General features: G+C 40.7%; 1 protein-coding gene across 1 annotated transcript in view; it reads left to right on the top strand.

The window, feature by feature from the left end:
* SMPD3 (sphingomyelin phosphodiesterase 3) overlaps window positions 1-24,710 on the top strand; it is a 263,658-nt gene that overhangs the window by 3,892 nt on the left and 235,056 nt on the right. The gene's annotated exons all lie outside the window — the stretch shown is intronic.

The raw sequence follows: 24,710 nt of genomic DNA, 5'->3' as shown, positions 1-24,710 counted from the left end.
CACTTCGGGTATACTACACTACAACCTTAAGTCAATCTATGTTAGGTCAATTTATAGCCACCACAGTAATTACTGCACTGGCTGATGTCTGCACTACCCTCCTTCTGTTGGTGGTGCATATCCTCACCAGGACTGCTTCCATCAACATAAGAGGGTCAGTGTGGGGTGCTGAGAGTCATGGCTCTCAGCTCCCTGCAGCTCCCCACTGAGAGCCCAGCTGCTCCCCTGGCCCTCTGCTCCCAGCTCCAAGACAGCCAGCAAGTAAGTGCAGTAACTACACCGATATAAGCCTTACGCCTCTCATGGAAGTGTAGTAGGGCACTTACATGCGTAAGTATTCGGATTCTAATATCTAAACTGTTTTGTTAAGTCTATTCACCTAAATTTGGGTCATTGCTGATTATGTACTCTAAGTATCACATGACTTTTAAAAAAACTAACTTTGTATTTGTGGATAATCTAAGCACTACACTCAGATGTACAGACACTCTTTTCCCAATCTATGTATTATATATAATTTTTTTAACATTAGCTTTAATACATTTTTTAAATCTGTTCCTGGGTGCTGTAGTCCACATCAGTATCAACAGGGACTGAAAAGGGTTTTTGCCTGATATAATTTTAAGGGTTTTTTTTAACCATTTGATGTATCTCAGTTTTCTATGGTGTAACCCCATGACCTGTAAATAGACACTACTTTGTATATATGGAAGTATGTGTTTTCAACTGGATAGTGGACCAAACAGGAATATGAAAGCCAGGCACTTTCTTCTGGAAAATGAATGCCAGGAAGGTTTTAGCAGATGGATATCTTGTAAATCTCCTGTGATATTATTGGAAGCCCCCAGGTGATGCTACTTCAGATAGGATTACAAGCTCTTTAAGAAATATTTATTTTCAGCTGCAATGCAGTTCTTTTTGCAAGCTGAGTGCATCACCAGTAAAGTCTGCTCTGCCAGAATCCCTTGCTAACGGGTGCAGCTGCTACCTACAAGTTATACTCACACAAGCCAACAAATTACATGGTGCCAAGTTGTTACATAACCTGTTGTAAAACTGTTCAGTAGCCTGGAAAAACCAAAACCACCATCCTCTACAGGCCTGTCTCTTGTCCTTGGAAAATCCTGCATGCACTGACTAAATAGCAAGGCCAAATGGAGGCTAAATGTGAGAAATTATCTTTCCCATCATTATCAGTCATCTCTCAAGCAAGACTCCCGTTGAAATCAAATGAGTAAGAGGTCATGTTTGGGTCCATTCTATATACTTTTGCAGCTGTATTTCATCTTAGTTTTAGCTGTCCTTTAGAGGACATGTTTATGTTCCCTTCAGATTTCCATTTAACTTAAGCAGACTTCTAAGGTATTGTCTTCTCAGGAAGATAGCCATACTTACTAAAAGAGCTAGGAGAAAATAAGATCCTCAAATCCCTGTACCCTTCTGATTGCCTTTTGATTTTTATCTTCCAATTTCTATTATATCACAGATCAAAACTGTACAGAGTAATCTAAAGGGATCCATGCCAATGCACTGATTTATATCCAGTACCCCGAATATAGATTTCAAAACCATATAGAGGGAGGAAGAGGGAAATTTACTGCTTTTGAACTTAGTGGCAATGAGTGGTTTTAACGATTTATCAACTATTTTCTCGATGGTCACCTTCCACATAGTGTTTTGTAAGGACATCATTTCTCTTCTGTTGTGTCTACTGATCTGTTTAGAATTCTCTTAATTCATTTTTAATATAGGTTTTTAAAGTAAGGCAGTGAACCAAGTGTCATTAATCTTGTTCTGCTGTTTCATGTCCACCCTGATAAGCATCCAGGGAAGTGGAGGGGTGGGCAGCTGGGATATCAAGGTTTCATATCTATTCGTGGCATAAGGAACACACTTCTATGGGTTAGAAGTCATCACTAAATACAAGCTGACAAGAGCATGACATCTACCCTGTGTGACAGACCCAGACCAGTGGGGTACAGGAGTCTGGTAGAGGGCAAATATACTGGTCACTGGATGAGTAGTTTTCTATTCCCTGAGTGACCAGAGCAGAGGCTGCACTAGAGTAATCAGGAACCTGCTAAAACCAATTAAGGCAGACAGGCTGATTAGAACACCTGCAGCCAATCAAGGCAGGCTAATCAGGGCACCTGGGTTTAAAAAGGAGCTCACTCCAGTCAGGCCAGAGGAGAGGAAGTGTGTGAGGAGCTGGGAGCAAGAGGCGCAAGGAGCTGAGAGTGAGAGGGTGTGCTGCTGGAGGACTAAGGAGTACAAGCGTTATCAGTCACCAGGAGGAAGGTCCTGTGGTGAGGATAAAGAAGGTGTTTGGAAGAGACCATGGGGAAGTAGCCCAGGGAGTTGTAGCTATTATGCAGCTGTTACAGGAGGCACTATAGACAGCTGTAATCCACAGGGCCCTGGGCTTGAACCCGGAGTAGAGGGTGGGCCCGGGTTCCCCCCAAACCTCCCAACTCCTGATCAGACACAGGAGGAGTTGACCCAGACTGTGGGGAAGATCAGTGAGGTGAGCAAATCTACCAATAAGTGCAGGACCCACCAAGGTAGAGGAGGAACTTTGTCACACCTGATAGCAATGGCTTCTGACACAGCTGACCAGAGAATTCTGAGAATGGAAGTTCTTGAGGGGAAGCCCTAGGAATGCTTTATCTTGGTTCCTATTTCCCCTATCTAGCCTTCTCCATGTGCAATGCCTTGCACTTGGGGTCTTGGGGGGGGCTGTGATTTCAACAACTGCTGAAGAAGAAACTGAGAACTAACTCCTAACTCAGATCCTTGCAGGCAAGGGTGAAATAGCTTTAAAAAAACACCACATATTAATCTCTCTTTATTTCAGTTTTTTTAAACTAATTCACCTTTAAGAGTTCATTAACTCCAGCTGCTTATTCTCCTGCCCTATGCCCCTGTCTTAAATCATAATAATACCCATAGCAGGCAGTTATTGCTATCAAATGATTATAACTTCAGGTTGAAGATTAAGGCCTGGCCAACACTAGACAATTATGTCGGCATAACTATGTCGGTCAGGGGTGTGAAAAATCCACATCCAACAGGTATAGTTAAGCCAACCTAAGCCCCCATGTAGACAGTGCTAGGTTGATGGAATAATTCTTCCTTCTAGCTAGCTATCTCCCCTCGAGGAGGTGAATTACCTATGTTGATGGGAGAATCTCTCCTGTTGGCATAGGTAGTGTCTACACTGAAGTGGTACAGTAGTGGTGCTGCTATAGTGTTTTAAGTGTAGGCAAGTCCGAGGAGGCAGTACTGATGTATCCTGAGAAAACAAGGAATTCAGAGAGCAATCTGAGTATTTAAGAATATCAGGCCAGATCCTGCAGTCCTTGCTCAACCAAAACCCAACTGTGCTTCATTTTTCTTCCTGTATATGACAATTCCTTTCCTCCCTGTTTGTGTGTTAATTGGGAATCATTCCCTTGGTATGGTGACTGGAATGAGGGCTATTGGATTTGCCCTTGTGCCTGTGATTATCTTGGTCTATTCAAGGAGTTGATCTTTATTTTAATGCTTTGCATTTTATATTTTAACTCCGACATATTGCTCAATGGGCACCTTATACATGTATAAAAATGAAGTCAGTGGGAATTTTGTCCGAGTAAAGTCTCCTGGATCAGGCCCATTTAGACAATAGTTTTGGTGAATATTTTAAACTCTGTGGATTGATCAAGCAATTGGGAACATAGTGATTGCTATACTGGTTCAGATCAGTGCTCCAAAAAGTGAAGCCACTGACCACAAAACTGGTTTGCTTCAAACTTCTTCCCAGGACCACTTCCTATGAAACCAGTCTGCTCCTAAGCTTTCTTCAGATCTCTTAAGCCAGGCCCCTCACGAGCTGTTACCAGCTCCATCTCCACAGGGAATCTAGCCCCCAATTCCTTTAGAGTGTCCCCAATCTTCCACTATCTTCTCCCATCACATTCTATTGATGTACTGATGAAATGCACTGCATAAGAACCAGGGGCGGCTCTAGGAATTGCGCCGCCCCAAGCAGGGCGGCACGCCGCGGGGGGCGCTCTGGCAGTCACTGGTCCCGCGGCTCCGGTGGACCTCCCGCAGACGTGCCTGCGGGAGGGTCCACCGGAGCTGCGGGACCAGCGGACCCTCCGCAGGCATGTCTGCGGGAGGTCCACTGGAGCCGCCTGCTGCCCTCCCGCGGCACGCCACCCCAAGCGCACGCTTGGCGCGCTGGGGTCTGGAGCTGGCCCTGATAAGAACTAGGTATTATCCTCCCCCACAGAGGGTAGGAAACTTAAGGCTTGTCTGCACTTGAAATGCTACAGCGGCACAACTGCCATGCTGCAGCTGTGGCACTGTAGCGCTTCAGTGTAGACTCTACATAGGCTGAAGGGAGGGGTTCTGGCAGAAATCATCCACCACCCTCAGAGGCAGTAGCTAGGTTGGTGGAAGAATTCTTCCATTGATCTCACACCGTCTACACAGGCGGATAGGTCAGCTTAATTACTTTACACAGGTGTGTGGATTTTGCACATGCCTGAGTGATGTAGCTGAGTTGAACTAACTTTTTTTAGTGTAGACAAAGCCTTACAGCATTCTCCCTTCCTTTCTCTCTCCTCTGATCCTTCACAGGAGACCTTACTCACTCTGTCATTTGGTACCTACACTACAAGTCCCATGAACTGAGAGCAAAACCAGGCATAAGTGGCAGCATGGCCTGAGCACCCCTTAAAAGGACTAGCCCACCCTGGGACATCAGAGCAGCTTGATTTTTTTTTCATTTTCCATTTTTAAGTTTCACTATGTACAGAACTAAATTTCATAGTACATTATAGCACACTGTGTTCATATATACAGTATTTACCCTCATTTGTACTCTTCATCTTTTTGCTTATGCAGCATATGATAAATCAGAGCCAAGTATATGCAATGATAGCAGTGCGTGGGTTCAGAATCCTCTCAGTACTTAATTCCTGTCCCTTGAGCTGGTGGGGGGAGGGGGAGGACATGATAGAGGTGACCATCTTCAATCACCTAGGGAAGAGGCTATTTCTACTGCATTTCTTTACTTGCCAAACCATGTAACCACTCTTATCCATTTGAAGTAAAGTGCTATACTGAAAGCCTTCTGACACACAGGAACATTACTACTGGAGATCATGCAAATCAATAAAAAGGTAAATAGGAACATGCTTGGCCTGCTTTAGTAAAGGGTGATGGAAACACTTTGCATAGAGATTATGGGGACTTAGTTTGATTAAAACTTCAACAGTACTCGCTGTATTACAGCATTTAATTTACTGGAAGGTTAGTTTCAACAGTGCCGTTTTACAGAAACTTAACCTTAAAGTCAGAATGTCTGAAATGAGCAAGAGATCCAATGTATATGTTGAACAATGGAGTTAACTCTTATTTAATGAAAAGTAATGGAAATAATCCTGATAAAGCCACTGAAAGTTAGAGACATTCTGTATCAGTTTTTGACAAAATGGCAGTACCTCAAACGTTTTTTTCAATACTCCTGTGTTTTTATTTATTTACTATTAAAATGTCGACTTTCTGTAATACTACACAACTGGAAATTGAGAGCTACTTACCTATCAACTGGAAATGGAGAGAGTGACTAATCTCACAGGAGTGTTGTTGGGCTGAATTCATTAGAACTTTGAAATCATCTGATAAAAGGCAAAGGTGTAGTATTGTGATTGAGAACTGCTCTCATTTCCACCAGAGATTACACTATTGCTGTGCCTCAGAATTGAGAATGGCTTAATATTTGATTAAAAATATATTTTGATCCCATAGGAGAGAGAAAGAACTAAGGTTATTGACAGTCTGTTCTTCTCTAACTCCTGTTTGTTGCATTTGTGCATAATTGCCAGTGTACTGTTTCTACATTAGTTAAACTTAATTAAAAATGCACTTAAAATAAATAGCTGCATTCTATGTGAAGAAGTGTATAGAGAATTAAAGACACACTCATTGGTAGCCAGCACAGTCCTTGCTGTTCTCCCGTGCCAGGAGTCAGGTCGTAGTTGTGCCTGGCCCCTATGCAGGAGGGCGGGCGGAGAAGCTCACAGGACCAAGTCCCATATACTTCTAAAAGCATTTAAAAAATACTATACGCAGAGTGTACTGCATTTGTATACACTAATTTCTTTTACCCTCCATGCCCAAAACATCATATTAAAATCTCAAAGAGAAATAATTATATCTATTTCAGTAATTTACAAATTAAGAACCACGCTTTAAAAATGTTTGACATCAGGTAGTCAAACATGCTTACATCTTAGTTTAGGCATTTTTAAGCCTTTGTTTAGGCATATGGGCAGCCCCAAATGTAAAACTCTCCCATGAACCTCTATGAGGAAAGTTTAGGTTGTGACTTAAAGCTACAGACCTGTGGAAGGAGAGAGGATAGAAGAGCACTACCTCAGTGCGTGCTCCTATGCCTTAATCCAGCCCTGGCATTTACCTCACCATTACCTTAAACTGGAACCATCCCCTCTAGCCCCACCCTCTGTTTTCTCCACAGAGGAATTAGTACTTTTTATGCTGCACTGGAGCAGTCCTTGTGCTTCCAGAGCAAGGACTGGGAACATGTCTGGTCCTTGCTAGCAAAGAAGTGTATGTTTGGGGAGAAAGGCTGGCCTCTGCCTCTGCTGTGCATCTATACACAATCTAGCCCTAAGGGAGGAGACTCAAGGTGGTGAACTAGTGAGATATGCCTGATGCCACTAATATTTAGGTTTCAGAGTAGCCGCCGTGTTAGTCTGTATCCGCAAAAAGAACAGGAGTACTTGTGGCACCTTAGAGACTAACAAATTTATTTGAGCATAAGCTATCCGAAGAAGTGGACTGTAGCCCACAAAAGCTTATGCTCAAATAAATTTGTTAGTCTCTAAGGTGCCACAAGTACTCCTGTTCTTTTTACTATTATTTAGGAATCACAGATGCAAAGTACAAACCGTAAAATAGTTAACTTAATTCCTGGTCTCAGTCTTCTTGATGCGAGACAAACTGAAATCATTTAAGCACTAGTGCCAAGGAGTTAAAATACATTCTGGAGAAATAACTCACACCTTTCTTGGTAAAAACCCTGTGCACACAATATATAAGTACAGATGAGGTGGAATCTTACAGTGAACAAAAATATGAACTATCATATCAAAAACCCTGAACTACAAAGTTTTGAAATCCTTGTATTAGATTAACTAATGCTTGTCTCCAGTCTCTCTGCCTACTTTCTCATCACAAAATTTACATAATCCAGTTTCAAACTACATTACACAGATAATGGCCCTGGAGATGCTTTACAGAGTATTTTGTAGTTCTCTTATGCAACCTCCTATATAGCTCTCAGAATTCCATTCCTGTTATTACCTAGACATTTCAGGCACTTTGTGAAAGATAGAAAACTTTACATCTTATCTGAGGTACCAGAACCACAGATGTTGATGATCCAGAGACATGAATGGTTTAAGAGACAAATGGCCCAATCCCGCAAGGTGTCAAACTCCTCCTCTGTGACACAGAGTGCTCAACTCCCACTGACTTAAAACAGCTGAATTAGGGCTTGAAGGTACTTAACACCTTGCAGAATAAAAGTCCTAGAACACATGATGGAATTTTCTATGAATGCATACAAAAGCAGAGGTGCCAGGTAGGTCATCATGCTCAGTACTTCTTCAATATGGTGGGTGTGTCAACAGCCAGTCCAGCACAAAATGAAGTGTTCTTGAACTTTTTCTTCAACTGTCATCAAAGTTGGGACTTGGCCTTTTATCAGATATACTGTGGTTTCCACATCAGTTAATTTGGTTCTTAAGGCAAGTTTGAAAAAGAAAATCCACACCTTATAAAAGGTTATTCCTACAAGCTAAAATCCTTTATTCAGCAACAGAACACAGCACAAGGTGAGGCAGTATAAGCTTTCCCACATACATCATCAGTGTACTTCTACTCTACTCCTAGGGGTTGGGAGGGTACTCAGTCTCAAAGACCATTCATTTAATGGCCTCTTTTCTGAGAATGCCAACAAGGGTTCCAATTGGGGCTAGTTCTGTAGGAGGTTTGTGAGGTTGACACTTGTCCACTTGCAGTAACCTCATTTTAATTACTATAAAAATATTTAATTTCACACAGGCCACCAACAGCTATCAGATTGTAAAAGACTAGTCTTTAGTGACCTGGGATGAATTTGAACCATGGCTCTAATGGATAAAAAGCTTTTCAGCCATCCTGCTTGGCCATATTCTTTCCTCAACTATATTTTCTAATTTTAAGTTTCAGAACCATTTAGACTACTGACCAGGTTAGAGCCCTCTTTAAACAGCATTGCCAAGACAACTTACCTTGTTCTAAAAGGCATCAATTATTTAATTTCTGAAATCTTGATAAAGCATCACTTGTTGCATAGCAATTTATTTGGAGTATAAAGTATTACAACAGTGTTTGGGCCAGATCTTCAGATCCATTGGAGTTATTCTCAGTGCACTTATGGATGGGGCACCATAGATACATGTCTCCCACCTTTCCCTCCCTTGTATTCTATGGACAGCCAGAGGCCAATTCTCAGTGTTGCTCTAAACTGCACCAGTAGTCATTAGCTCAGCATCAGAAAGTGGCATGCCTCACACTCATTCCTTCACCCACCTCTAATGTGCCCCACACCAAGGTTTATGCTGAGAGGCAAGAGCAAGTGGCACTAGGGTGACCAGACAGCAAATGTGAAAAACTGAGACGGGGTAAGGGGTAAAAGATCTAATCTCATTCTAATTTTTGCTGACATAGTACACACACTAGACTTTTGAGCTGGTCCTTTGATTTGCTTCATTAAACAATGAAATAATTAAGTCCAATCCATGCAATAACATTTCCTGAGAATGAACTCTGGTCTCCTGAATCTTGTGAAGCTTCTTTAAACCACCTCATTACGTACTGGGAGTTTTTCACTAGTTAGGCAATGTATTGATTAGAACAAGACGAATCATTGTTTGATTAATTTTACTTTTTTTCTGTTGATAGATTATTCATGAACTGATCAGAGTTTTATTTCAATAATTTGTTATTTACAATTATTCTCAGAATCCATTTTGAAATTAATTCTTGGTTTAGTACTTTGTTTGCAAATTGTTGCAGTTATTCAATACTGAAGCTGTTTTGCTTGAAGACAGGCCAGAATTTTCCCAGCTCCAGTGTCTAAATTTAGGCTGTAAATCCACATTTAGGCTCCTAAGTAAATTGCCTGAGTTTTCAAATGTGTAAAGTATCCACAACTCAGTTAGGAGCTGCAGCTGCTCAGCATCTTTGAAAAATCAAGCCATTTATTTAGATGCTTAAGTTTACACACCCCAGTTTCAGAATACATTTTATTATGCCATCAGTTATTTATTATGTAGAATGTAATAAATAGGTTTTTTTTTAAAGCTAATTATATTTGGATAGTCAATATGTTAATGTTTAATGTATTTAGTTGTAATTTAAAAGTTTCTAAAAGTTTTGAGATCTTATGAACACTTGTACTTTTTTTTAAAGAAACATTTCTGTTCACCTTTAATTTCATCCAATATAAATCTTGCCATTTTGAGTAGCTTACTCAGGCTGCCAGAGGGCACTATCTATAACGAGAAAGCTGGAAGATTGCTAGGTAATACAAGGCAACAAAACAAGCTATGTACAGGAAAGAGAACACTATGTACAGCATCCAATGTCTTAGCACAGTTTTAGGGAAAAACTTTTTTTGGGGGGGGGTTATGCTACACTGTCAATGAGGTGGAAGAAATTGATGCTGAAGCATGGCAGCTACAAATGTGAAGAGAAAGTTTTAAAACCCTGTATTGAAAAGGTAAAAATGCCCTTTGGCCCCACTGCTGAGGTAAGAAGTCATAGGAGAAATAAAGTGATGCGGGCATAAAAGATCTCTTGTACAGGAAGAAATTCACTACAGTGCAAAGCTTAAGCATTGTGTTGTGCCTTGCATGGTTCTGCTACCCTGAGGCAAAGTCTATTTAGAGCATCCCCAAAACAAACAATCCACCTGTTCTATTGGAGACCCTTTTCCACCCCACACTTGGAAAGCTAAATGGGCCCAGACTCCACAGTTAATTAATTTCAAGTTTCTTTAGAATAGTATTCTTTTATAGGAGAGAGCCTAACAAACCAAAGGGATAGGCTGGGGATTGGGTGGATGCATTATGCTTCTGGGAGGAATCAAAAGTAACTTCTGGCAAGCCGGTAGTTCTGGGTATATTACCTGTAAGACTGACAGGTGTTGTAGACAAGTCTAGATGGAGACAATCCTCTACCATGATTTTCTTTAGCTAATCAGGAATATCTAGTTACGGTTTGTCTAATAGTTCAAACATATAAAGCGCGACAGAACTGCCAAGTAGCATTTTCAGCCCTAAATTGCTCAAGAGGGAAAGCATAACTTACTGTTTGAACAAAAGAGAAAATATCTGAGGTACCATATCATGTGGTCTTATCTTCCTAAATAAAGAAATACAAGATTAAGCAAGACAATTTCTCCTTTGCCCCACCCATAACTGAATCAATGTTAATTAAATTGTCTTTTTCCAAACAAAGCACCTAATTTAGGTGAATAATGAAGGGCATTAGCATGATTTTTTTATTACTACATTGCTCGTATATAGATCATTTCATTTCCTCTTAGTGCTAATGTGGAAATTGGAGGCTGCTGCTTGTTGAGAGCCCTGTACAATCAATATTCTTTCTAGGAGTTTAGTATCAAGGGGCACTGCCAAGACTTGTAGGCCAAAAATTAGATCTGCCAGTTTTGTATTGCAAGCATATATATGTATGTTGCAGTGTCCCTGTTCAGCTTGTCTGCTCTGTTCTCTTCTGATGAAGAAACAGGGTATTCTGATTCACAAGAACTCTGCTTGTTAGGCTACAACAGGACTTTATTAACATTAAGTGAATTAGGCAAGAAAACAACACATACTTTTGTTTTATTATTCCTGTAAATTTGAATAGACTGTCTGCTCACAAAATAAAGCTGACAGTCCGAGCCTATAAATCTTTAGTATTAATTGTAATTGTTTAGAATTTTTTTTTAACTTTCAAAAGAAAGTTGGAGTCATTTTGTCTAGGGGAATGAGAATTACCTGAATACTTAAGAAAATTGCACTCCCATAAACGGATCACAGCCTGTACATTGCACAAACATTTTTTCTAAGAATAGCAGGCAGTAGAAACGGTGAGATCCAAGCAGATAAATTATAGCACCATTTTGACTAATACTGTTCTTGCGAAAGTTACTAAATGTCAATGTATGCATATCAATCTAATCTGATCCCTGAGAAGTGCTGGCTATAAATTCAAAACAAGGCAGGCAGGCCACGTGCCAGCTCTTGGCCAGGCTGCCGGCATTAGCTAAGAACTGATAAATTCATAGCTGGAGATCAGACCAGTTCACCTGTATGTTAGTTTTGCTCAAAATAGGTATTAGTCTTATAAAAATGTATTTAGCATTTAGCATCTATGAAATGCCTGTAAATTGCTGCATGCATTTATCTCACTTGTGATGTTAGCATTCCATGCTATAAGAAAATATGTACGTTTTGCTTTATAACTTTGAGAATGTTTGCTCTGAACTTGTGAATCCAGGCACAGGAATCGTCCCCACTCCCATCCATAAGGACTATCAAAATCAGGTGGGCCATCAAGGAAGTTATGATGACTGTGTAGTAGGGCACAAGGCCGTAGTGTAGACACTGACATAATTAGTTTGGCGTGAGCTACCTTACATCAACCTAAGTCTGGAGTTCAGACCAGGCCTTTGAACTGAATAGTTAAAAAAAATCTTTAGATAGTTTATTACAGGATTGGCTACTGTCTGGTGTAAGATCTAGGGTACCAATTGATCTGGGGGGAAGTGACTGGTCTCCTGGGACTGGAAGCAACCTGAATATGGTGTGACTTTCAGTGTAAGTGATCAGTTCTCTGAACAGCTGATCGTGGTGGGTGGGAGGCACTTGGAGGAAGGGGGAGGAGCTGATTGACCAGGCCTGCCAGCGAGTGGGAGGCACTGGGGGGAGGGGGAGGAGCTGATTTGGAGGGCTCCTAGAGCTACTTTAAAAAAAAAAAGTGGTAGTGATTTTAGATGCCCATCTTGACATCTTAAAGAGACCAGATTTTTAAAGAGTGCTAAGCCTCTGGAGTCTGAGATTCAGGCCCCTTTCGGGCATCAAATTGGGAACCCAAACAATTCTATATCCAAAAACCACTAGTCACTTTTGAAAATGTAGGCCCCAATCCCACAGTTAGGCACCTAAATAGTAGTGGTTTTCTGAGGTACCAAATGCCTATAAAAACCACTCCCGTCATTGTGAGCTCCAGAGCTCAGATCCTCAAAGCTATAGGCACTGAGATACCATTTAGGATCTAGGGCCAGGTGCTCAGCATCTCCGAAAATCTGCCACTTTTATTTAGGTAGATTTAGGAGCTTTACATTAGGTACCCAGATTTAAAGTTCTGGTTGGTTTTCGCACTAGAACAGCCTGTTAACATTTGGAAGTGGATAAATAACATTTCTATTTGTAAGTGCCCAAAAATGTAATAATCTTCTACCCTTTATCCCAGGAATCAATTCAGCTCCTCACAGCTAGTTACCAATCAGACTTGTTGGTTGTTTTTTTTTAGGGTTACATGTAGAACAGAGACTTCTCACTATAGTATATTTAAAAATTTGACAATGAAATCCTATCATCTCCTTTCATAGAGAGATGGGCATAGATATGCTGTGGTGTCTCCTCAATGTTCCACTTTACTGCCCATGTTTGTGTGTTTATGTAGTGCTGTCAACAGGATTTATTTTTCACTGTTTTAGTTTGAGCTGCTACTGCTGTGTAGATCACACACAAGTTTATTTATCCATTCTATTGATCGTGTGAGGCATCAATAACCTGGACAAGCTTGTGAGGTAAAGTCACAGTTGTCTTAACTTTATGTTTGCTTATAATTATAAAACTTAAGACATCTCCCAATGACATCTTTATTGTTAGCACCAATGTTGTCTCCCTGTTAGCTCTATAAGAAATCTGTGTGCGCTCTTCAGTCAGGAGTTGGGCTAGGTGACTCACAGCATATTGCCAAACTACCCTATTTGCAGTTTAGGGATCAAATGGATTAAAACAGACATTTTTACATGTAGATGCCAAGATGTTAGATCATGCTTTTCTCATGCTGTTAAGACATGACTACACTCTACTCTGACAGACAAGGCTCTCCATATGATACACTAACCGTTTATCCCTGATATAAGGGCCTTGGATGGTACCAAATGTTTCTGCAGTTCTAAGCATTCTTTATCTGATGATGTGTCATATTGGTTTTCAGATTCTTCTTACATTTAAGTTTATGCCTGCACTCCCCTACTTCATTTTAAATATCTGGTTGTTCCATAGGATCCCACTTATGATCTCTCTTTGCCCAGAGCTGGACTATTTCCCTTTTCCACCCCCATAGAGCGTGTGTGATGCCATGAGGACAAGAAATCCAATGCACCAAAGTCTATTGGGAAGCTAGGAAGAAAGCTAAAACAGCATTATCCCACCATATCTATGCAGCTGTGTATGTCTTACAGTCATGGAAGGAGGTATCAGTTCATTAGTTGTGCTCAAAACCAGAGCACACTAAATCCTAATATTTTACACCTGACTGTTTCTGTTCAAAAGCAGAACATTCTCCAGGGCTCACCAGCCCTTCATGTCATGCTCATGTACCCAACAATAAAATGGCCTGTGCCATATGCGAAATCTTTAAAACTTGCCCTTTACTTACCCTGAGTTTTCAACGTTTTCCAGCTAATTCATCTTGTTATAAGACATTACCTTGGACTCTCTAGGATGTGTTTTAGCTCATCTTATGCCAAATAAGATGCTTGGCAAAATAAATAAAATATAAAATACTTTGAATCAAGTCTTGGCTTGTTAACCACTTTGTTGAAAGAGCAATTTCATAAGGATTTTTTTAAAATGGATTTGCTGAGCCACTTTAAAAAAAAAAGTGTTCTTCACTCTGAGTTTTTCGTGGGTAACCTGTGGTCCAGGTCATTACCTACAAGGATATTTTTAAAACATAACACAGACAGAAGCTGGTAATGTATTCCAGAACAGGGAGCTTTTTACTGATAGTTGGCAATGAAATACATTCGACGCCCATTTTAACATCTCTAATAGTTCAGAAAAGTTTATTTTTAAAGTAACAACCTTGAAGCTCACAAATCCATATTGTTCCACAAAGCAACAAGAACAGATAAGTCTAAACAGATTAAAAAAAGTAAACCAGCAACCCAAACCTCACACCTTATGCTATATATGGTGCTATTTAAATTTGTAAAGACACTTTATGTCTTTGTGTAGCTGTATTTCCATGTTTTCTACAGTCACATAAATTCTGTGAAAGCTAGTAAAACTCAAATGTCAAAAAGCAAGGGAAGTTAATTAATATGACTTATTTAGCCTTCAAGACACCCTAACTTCCAGGGGCGGCTCTAGGCATTTTGCCGCCCCAAGCACGACAGGCAGCCTGCGCCTGCGGGAGGTCTGCCGAAACCGTGGGATCAGCGGACCCTCCGCAGGCAAGCCACCGAAGGCAGCCTGCCTGCTGCCCTCGCGGCAACCGGCAGAGTGCCCCCAGTGGCTTGCCACCCCAAGCACGCACTTGGCGTGCTGGTGCCTGGAGCCACCCCTGCTAACTTCAGGGTGCTGCACCATCTTACAATAGCAATGGCTTTCTGCACCCACAAAAACAACAGCTTCCTCAAAATGCAATGAAGGTTAAATCAGAAGAGCACAGCTAAAAATCTGGTGGTGTCTAGTTTGCAGCAGTAAACATGAATTTAAAATCGGATTAACTGGTGAGCGAAGCAAGCAATATCAGGAAAGGCCAGATATTTTAGTGCAGTGGTTTTCAACCTGTAGTCCATGAACCCCTAAAGGTCCGCAGACTATGTCTAAGATTTCCAAAGTCTGCACTTCCATTCAAAATATTTTAGGGGCCCACAAATGAAAAAAGGTTGAAAACCACTGGTTTAGAAAATCAAATTACACAAGGGGGCATCATTCAAAAACAGCAAGGAGAAATCACGACAACTTGCAACTCTGGTAACTAGCATAGTAAAATACAATGTTAAAAAGTTACCTGCAAATGCAATCTTAATACACTGGGTATGTGCCCTTTTTGGTTCGGTATCATGTAAAAATAAAGCCTAAAAGGTTATTTGAGAAGAAAAATTGAGTGAAGAAGGATCTGCTTGTTTTTATGATGTCTGCGCTAGACTCCCAAAGGAGGGTAGGGCGAGGAGCATGATGACACACCATCAGCATATCTCACCCACCATAAGAGGAGTGCACATTGCAACCAGTAATAAAGTGTAGCATCTGCCCCTGCCAAGAAATTCTGGTTGTCAGCCAGAAATACTCCTGGGATTCCTGTGCTATGCAGTCCCTCCACACCCCTACCAGTGTGCCCACTTCTTGAATCAATTATCTGATCTAAAATACAAGATGCTCTCTCATACACAAATCTTTAGAACTAGTTATCTGTACAAAGATTCTGACTTAGGTGATGCTTACTGACAGTTGAAAGCATGGGTAGAAATGGTGCTTGCCGCATTTATTAACAGTATACACTTATCTTTCATCATAAGACTAGGGGTCTTATCGAACTATCTGCTGCTCCTGATTCTCAGGTAGCAGCAGTTATCTATGGCTGGCCTGGAGGCCGCAACCATTCTGGCCTAATATAGACCCCCTCAAAGATCATACGACTTTTTAGATAAATGCAGCACAGGGCAGGGCAGCTGGACTGTGCACTGTGTGGTGTATAATACTGTAGGCCAGAGGTGGGGTCTGAGTTGCTGTGGGGTGCTCGACCACTGCTCCACCCCAGGCCCTGCCCCAACTCTACCTCTTCCCCCCCAAACTCCCACCCCCATCTCTTCCTGTCCCCGCCCCACCTCTTTCTGCCCCCTCCCAAGTGTGTCCCACCCTCACTCCTCCCCCCCCCAGAGCCTCCTGCATGCCACTGAACAGCGGGTGGGAGGCACTGGGAGGGAGGAGGAGGAGCTGACCAACTGGGCCCGCCAGTGGGTGAGAGGTGCTGGGGGGGAGCTGATCGAGGGGGCTGCCAGTGGGTGCTGAGCACCCACTATTTTTTTCCAGGGGTGCTCCAGCCGTGGAGCACCCATGAAGTCAGCACCTATGCAGTGAGCACATAACACATTTTGCACTGGCTTCTTATTTGCTTCTGGGTACAATTCACAGGTTTGGCAGTGACTGTAATGCTCTGAATGATCTGAAGAATGGCTACCTGAGAGTCTGTCTGACTCTATACTTTTTCATAGCAGTTCAAACCATCACAGAGGCTCTCACTGTCAAATCATATGGTTAAAAATTGCAGGACCAGCCTTGGGGCTTTCTAGTTTATGTCCTCGTCACTCCTCTTGGGAGTTTCACCACAGTGTGAGTTTAGAAAGCTTTGGAGCATGACGCAGGATTATTTTATTTAGCCTCGGTCTGACTTTTTTCAGTTTCCTCTTTAATTTAATTCATGAGTAAACAGTTTCTCCCCTTCACCTAGCCACAGTGGGTGGCTTTATACCATATGTTTTTTTTAAGGTCACAATCCTATAATGGGAATTCTTCCTGAATAAGAGGCCAAAAACAAGTGGCAGTGTGTTTTTGTGGACAGGGTATGGAACTGTGATTCAGGTATTCTGAGTTTATGCCAGTTCTGCCACTGACATTTCTGTGACTTAGGGCACCTCTCTCTGCCTCTGTATACCCTCCCACTCTTTGTCTCTCTTGTATAGATTGTATAGTCTCTCTCTAAATAGACTGTAAACTCTTTGGTACAGTAATAATCTCTTACTAGGTGTTAGTTCAGTGCCTAACACAACAAGGCCCTGATCTTGATTGGTGCTTCTAGGCACTAGTGTAAATTAAATAATATTAAATGTGTAGGGTTTGACCCTAAAAGCCCAATCCAGCAAAAAATGAAGCATGTGAATACTCTTAGTCATATGAGTAGTTTTATTGAAATTAGTGGTATTACTCATATGAATTAAGTTTATCCTCTATTTGCAGAATTGGTCCTTAATGTATAAAAAGCAGTTAGCTGCTATGGTAATGAATACTATAGAGTAAAAGTATCAGAGGGGTAGCCGTGTTAGTCTGGATCTGTAAAAGCAGCAGAGTATTGTGGCACCTTACAGACTAACAGACAACTAACTGATGCATCCGACGAAGTGGATATTCACCCACGAAAGCTCATGCTCCAAAACGTCTGTTAGTCTATAAGGTGCCACAAGACTCTTTGCTACTTTTATAGAGTAAAAATATTATTATAATTTAATACTGAGAGAATTCTAAAAAAAAAATCATAAAATGTCCAGAAAACTTCAGAACCTGTTTTACAGACTAGATTTTATTTTAAGACAGTAGTCGACAGAGAATAAAAAATGAAAATAATCTGTTTTTATAAACCAAATGATCAAGGCATTGTCTTGAAAGAATTAAAACAAATATAATGAAGGATTACAAAACCTGGTAGAAAGGAATTGACCTGGAATTTCTCCAAAACCATTAGTCTGACACTCTGTCTCTAACAAAGAGTTATGGCTAAGGGTGCTGGCTCTATATTGTAGTGGCAATCAGCTAAAATACCACTAGAGTTTACTTCCATCTTAAATTCATGAATAGAAATTGGGACAGAGTGCAGGGGTGTGTGTGGGAGAAAAGTATATGAAGAATTTTTAAAAAGATGCTACTTCTAACTCACTAATTCTTCATGCAGTTTTTTAATAGAGGACACCTAATTTGTTTATATTTTGTACTAATATGATCTACTAAAATATTGATTTATGATAACCAAGGCTGTGCTTTAAAGTATAAAAGAGTGATTAAAATGCAATTGCCTGTGCTGGACCAAAGAAAGCTTTCACAGACCTCTGGTGCATCCAGTAACAATGCAGAGAGCTTCTTGCTTGTACTCTTATACACTGCAATTGAAGCAGTCTGTCTGTGTCCAAAAATTTGCTGGATTAAAGCGACCATCAGCTTTCAGCATGAAAAATTATGAAAGAAGCTTGAATTCTGAACCATAACAATAAAAAATAAAGTTCCTTCTGCAAATTACAACTTGCCCCAAGCTAAATATGCATCATAAATTCTGAGCATGAAACTAACTGCCAAGCATTAGGTGCCTTAGTTCCCTAATCTATGGTTATTCCCCTCCAAAATAAGTGGTTCAACAGTTGATTTAGAAAGTTACAGCATCATCACAATCAACATTATAAGGAGTAATTGCTCTGTTCAGTATAAACCCTAAATTTTTGATGGATATGCTGAATTCAGAGCCTATTGCTATCTTGCTGTTATGCAACTACCAGTAATATAGATTGGCTAGGTTTGTCAACTTTATTTTGACTGTATTTAGACAGCTGACACAAACCACAAACGCTCTTTTAAAGGGATTGCTGTTCAAATGGTGCATATCTGCTACAAAACATGAAACGTGGGGCCAGGCTTACCAGAATTTCAGAAAGCAGCACACAAGGCTATTCTTTCACAACAATTAATCTAAAGGAGCCGCAAGAAATTATTTAAGCAAAGTTGCTTTCTGGAGCTGGTTTACAGAATCTCTTAGGTGTCTTATATCAGTAAAAGCTGAGATCTGAACCATCTGAAGGAGCTGAAAAAGTGACACAGTACACAAAGTTATATTATCTAGAATGGATCAAGAGAAGATCCAGAGATCTAGACCTAGCACTGGATAGGGGCCCAAATACTAGCTGACTCTTATTTTCTGATTATTTGCTTCAGCAAGCTGGCACTTGCTGGAAGACATCTTGAGAGGCTCTGTCCACTACAAAGCTACTAATTTTCAGTTCTCTAACAGTTCCTTGAAATGTGATAAGAACTCTGTATTCCCAGTCTCTAAATGTACATATATAGTACAGTTAAACTAACAATTTTCCTTTCCAAGATCAAGTAATAAACAATTATCTTATGATACTGGCTTGTGTATTGTCTTTGGATGGAACACCATCACAGAATAAACTCCCCACTCCTACTACAACTTGAAATTCTAACAGCTAAGCTTCTTTTAAAGAGCACCATAATACTTCACATCACAGGCAATCCAGTCTGTGGAACTGCAGGGCCACATTCAGACTAGAGGTAAATGAGTAAATTCAGACCTGCTTAACCCAGGTCTGCATTTGGTCATTAGTTTAACTCCCTGAGTCACTTTTACTCTCCTAATGTTTTTAGATATATTCAATGAATCAAATAATGGAAGATCTAAGCACTTCTGCCTTAGCCCTCAACACTTCCTTGCTGTCACCAGGACAGTCTGTAAACATTAGTAATCTTCTTTCCTTTAGTCCATAGGATAGTTGTCTCCCAGTAAATGAGGCCTAGGTGACCTCTCTACAATGTCAGATTTCTTTCCACTACCTATCGAATCTCAAACCAGAACCTTTCATTCTTCACACATGCCCTAAGTGAGTTTAACAGAGGCTAGAAAATGTTACATTTTAGCTACTGGAGCTGGGAGTCAGTTCTGATCCACTGGATATTAATATTGTGAAGGTGTACAAATAATTCAAATTGCAGCTCAAAGGAATCACCCATAAGGTAACAATCCTGCCACCTTCATGCAAGCAAAGCTCCCACTGAAGCCAATGGGAACTCTGCCTACATAGCAGAGACCAAATAGGGCCCTAAGGCAGTAGACTCAACGTTTATTTCCAGAAACTGAGTGTATAATGCATTCTCTTTGCTATTTTCATCCAACCATGTCTGTACATTTCCTTCAAATGCTTTCCTGACTGCTTCAAAATAATAAAGACCAGTTAGACCTATTGTGTAGTGTCCCATTTCACTTCCAGCAACCATGATCACTTTCTGTTAAAACAAACTGATCAACTGCTTGGGTTACCACTAGCCTCAAGAATTACAAGGAAAGGCTGGATTTTTTTTTAAACTAATCTCACCTCCCAGCTCTATTGCTTGACTTATTTCCTTGCAAAATTCTACTAGCTGTTCCCTCTACTCATTTTGCTCCTTGTTGCTTCTAGACTTAGTCATCCCTGATAACAAAACATTTCTTGCTATTCTAAGACTAATTGCTTCCTCCATTCTGTACTTGTTTTTCTGTGTAGTTAGCACTCTTCCCTGAACTATGCTATAGACACTATTACATGTGTACAGAGAATATAGTGGTGTGGCATAATGACATGTTGAAAAAGCCTTTAATCACAAGTGCTATGAGTAAGTTATACAGGACACCTCATCTGAGTGCTGATAAAATCTTTATACCACCCCATACCATCATGTATTTTGTATATTCTTTGTACACTGCAGAAATTAAAACAACTTTAGGAACTGTTTACTCTTAAATACTGGACTATTTGAAGGCAGATCCAAGCTGTGTTCTAAAACAGACTTAAAATTTTCTATACTAAAACATAAAATACTGGGTCAGAGTGACTTATCGCCTTGTAATGGCATAAAGCTCTTTTTTTAGCCTTGAAGGACTGTAAGATATTAAAATCATGATGTTTTTAAGTATTAAAAAAATCCCTGTCACTATCCCAGGTTTGAATCTTTTCTGCTCTGCACCCACAATAAATATTTCACATGACCTGGCAATCTATCCTGAGGATATCCTCTCCATATATTATATATACGCACCCATATAACTTAGACTATCCAAACGGTTACATCTTTTCAGCGTTTCCCTATGGCATTTGGACAGAGGCTTTACTTTATATGTATGAGTACATACTACATTTCCAGTCTCTCTGATCATTAACTTTTATTTACAGTTTCTGGAGAATTAAATATTCAAATATTGTTAATACTGCACCTCTGAACACTAAAAAATAAAGTTTTCCACATTCTGATGTAACATCCTTTTTGGCTATATTATTTGGCACAATGTCTACTTTGCTGTTAAGATATCAAATATACTGTAACCCCTTCTACTAACAAAGGGGTCTTCCTATATTCTAATTTGCTGTCAATCAATGTTTCTCAGTTTATTCTTTGGCAAGACAACAAGTGCAACATTGCTCTGGCTGTAATTGACTGAGGCTGAGAGACTGGAGCTACTGAGGATGAGTCACTGCAGCTGCAGTTCTTTCATTTAACAAAAGCAAATGCTAAGGAGCAGACCTGGGAAGTGATTAGACAGAATGATTAATGACTTTCTGGTCTCGTTATTTTAATGTTTTCTACGCCCATCAACATAGCATTTGGGTGTATAACAAATTGAAAACAAGCAACACATTAAATTACTCTTAATAGACAACCTTTTCTCTCTCCTCCATGAGCATGCGGGAGGGCTGCGCTGCTGGCACAGAGGTGGGAGCTATTTCTTCTCACTAAGATTGGGCATGGGTTCTTCTCATTTCCTCAATCATGGGCTAAGGAAAAAGGAGAGTAACTGGCTTGCAGGAACTGTTGTCAGCAACTATACACTTGAGCTGCTGTCAGCAGCAGCCAGGATGTATGACTTCAGTTACTTGGCCCTATTTGAAGGCCTGAATATTGCCTAAGGGAGACCTTAAAACACACTTTATATTTGATTTGATAAGGCCATTCCACTTTCATGAACCATGATAATCTCTAACAAACCATATGCAAGCCCATAGTTGCATACTCATCCTGAGCAGACCTTATTCCATTTTCAAAGCTGTTCCTAGTGGAATTTTTTTTTTAGGAATCTGGAATTAAAGTAATGCTTGTTCTTCCATAACTGTGCCCAGAAAACATTTGCAGTGCAGTGCTATTTCAGAGCACTTTTGGGGTTTGAGGTTTAGGAGTGTTTCTGGATGAGCCAAAGTATCTCCTGGTAACATATAATGGCTGTTCTCACCAGACCCTTTAACTGGAGAACAATAGGAACAGTCTTGCTGAATGAATGAACTTTAAGTTGCCTACGTTTTGGATACGTTCCTTGTGTATCCTGGTTTGTTCTTCTTTCTAAAGCAGAGTAGTACTACCACTGCAGCAGAGAAGCTTCAGATGAGAAAGGGACCTAATGGGCCCCCAGTGCCTAAACCAGAGGATTAAGGGCTGGATCCAAAACCAATTGAAGTGAATGAAAAGACTCCAATTGATATTAATGAGATTTAGCTCATGCCCTGAATTCCAGAAAGGTTTATGGGAATATGTTATTTTCCTATGCTCCTGTCACCCCTGCTCTATTATGTTCTTAAATTCCCCTTTGGGAGAATTACACCAGTGCCTCTGTTTCAGTTATGGCATATTCTCAAAAATCAGCAAGTTGGTCCTGACACAAAACTTGCAATTTCACTCCATTGTTATGGGCAGGAGCACAGAGGAAAATGAGATATGCTGCTACTGTTGCTTGGTTGAACTGGGTAGGAAAGAGATACAGGTAGAGGAAATAAATTGCTTATTTTCCTGATCGTCTCGTATCTGATGTCTCTTCACTATAGTTCAAGAGACTATATGTAAGATCATACAGTAAACAGGATTAAAAGTGGAACATTTACCTTACAATCAGGGCAACAACCGAAAATACTAACATTTCAGTAGCAATAAGGTAAATACTGTTCTAACCTTGCCTAATTCATATTATCACAACTGCATAATGCTGAAAAGATTTTCCCTTTCTTGTGCATTCAAGAAAGCAAAACATTATCTGGACTAAATGAGTACTTTACAAATTGAGCAGACAAAGCACTGGAAAACATAGTCTAGGGAGTAATCCTACACTGGTCAGGTGAGAATGGACTGAGACAGTTCACAGGTTGCTGTACGCATACCACTGATGGTACACAAGCTGCAGTAGGGTGGTATGCAGGTATGAGCTACTCTGCCACATGTCTGCGTAGACCCTGCTGCAATGCTCTAAAAGTTCCCTACTGCATCTTCATCTACTCCCATTTCAAAACAGATCAAAGCACACTAGAGAACATAGTGTGCGGCAGCAGGGTTCACATGGACACTACCTTTCACTAACCTGCCATGCACTACATTTACATCCGAACTTGCTACAAACTAAGTGTTTGTATAGACTAGCCTGATGTTGCACTCCAGGTCTGAGAATCCCTTGATTAGATATAACGGTATAGGGAACATTAACTTACCCACCTCCTTAGCCTGACTCCCTGGATGCACCTTCTTTACTGGTCCAGTGCTAGCAGGGGAGACTGCCACCAGAACTCCTGGAGCCATTCCTGACATAAGTCTGGAAAGAGGAAAGAAGAGAGCGGGAGTCAGTGTGGTCCCTATGTGCTGGAAGAAAGCATAGTAAACTTTCCTGACCCACTGTGTCAGAGTAGTCTATGCAGAGGATAACAAGACCCAAAGGAAGTTTCTGTAGCTGGGAAAATATAAAGAAAACAAGCTGCCTACTTGAGTGCACTAATCCTATAATTTCCTGCATCTCAGTTTATTTTCAGTACTATTACTAGAAAAACTTCCTTTGCTCCTGAAAGAAAAGAGTAGCAGGTGCGTATAAGGCAGTTTAGATGGTCTTACCAGGGGAGTGCATATCAACTTGACATATACATTTCAGGTCCTGCTTCTTCTAAACAATTAAGTTAAATATAAAACAAACTACTTTTAACACCTAAAAAAGCTTGTAACATGCACGTTGAAACTTGCAAACCTAAGGTTCAAAGAGTTGAAATAAATGAGTTGTTCAGTACATTTTCATTGGTTTTGGTCAATATTGGGGGATTAAGAAATTTAAGAAAAAAACCTTTTCTTTAAAAATGCAAGCCTCCTCTCCTCAATCCCTACTGTAACCTGATTTAATTTTTAATTAATTAGGGACCTTAAATTGTATGTACCAAGCACAGCCCCCCATTCTTTTCTTTTGCAGTCTAATGGGTAGAATGTGTATGTCTGGCAGGAATGTTGGGTTCTATGCCTAATTTCAACTCTGTCTCAGTTTCCCCCGTTGCAAAACAGCTATGGAACAATCCTCACTGTGCTTTGGAATGGCCTGGGAAGCACTGTATAAGTGTCAGTATTTAGTGATGTTTATCTACAAACCAGTAAAATTCAGCCTGGAACAATTTTTGTTATAAATTTTAAATTCCAGCTAAGTTTGCAGAATCTTTCACAAACATTTTGATTAATACTGAAAAATGACTAAAGGTCTAGAAAACATGACCTCTGAGGGAAGATTGAAAAAACTGTGTTTGTTTAGTCTGGAGAAGAGAAGACTGAGAGGGGACATGATAACAGTTTTCAAGTACATAAAACAAGGAGGAAGGAGAAGAATTGTTGTTCTTAACCTCTGAGGATAGGACAAGAAGCGATGGGCTTAAACTGCAGCAAGGGCGGTTTAGGTTGGATATTAGGAAAAGCTTCCTGTCAGGGTGGTTAAGCACTGGAATAAATTGCCTAGGGAGGCTGTGAAATCTCCATCATTGGGAAGTTTTAAGAGCAGGTTGGACAAACACCTGGGCTGCCCACTGGATTGCCAGGGATGGTCTAGATCAGGGGTCTCAAACTCAAATGACCATGAGGGCCACATGAGGACTAGTTCATTGGCCCGAGGGCTGCATCACTGACACATACCCCTCACTGCCCCCCGGCCCTGCCCCCTGCCCACCCCTTTCATGAGGCCCCGCCCCTGCCCCACCTCTTCCCACACTTTCCCTGCCTCCATTCCAACCCCTTCCCCAAAGTCCCCACCCC

The sequence above is a fragment of the Mauremys reevesii genome, linkage group 16 (assembly GCF_016161935.1).
Source record: "Mauremys reevesii isolate NIE-2019 linkage group 16, ASM1616193v1, whole genome shotgun sequence".
Lineage (NCBI taxonomy): Eukaryota > Metazoa > Chordata > Testudines > Geoemydidae > Mauremys > Mauremys reevesii.
This window is presented reverse-complemented; position numbering and strand designations above follow the sequence as displayed.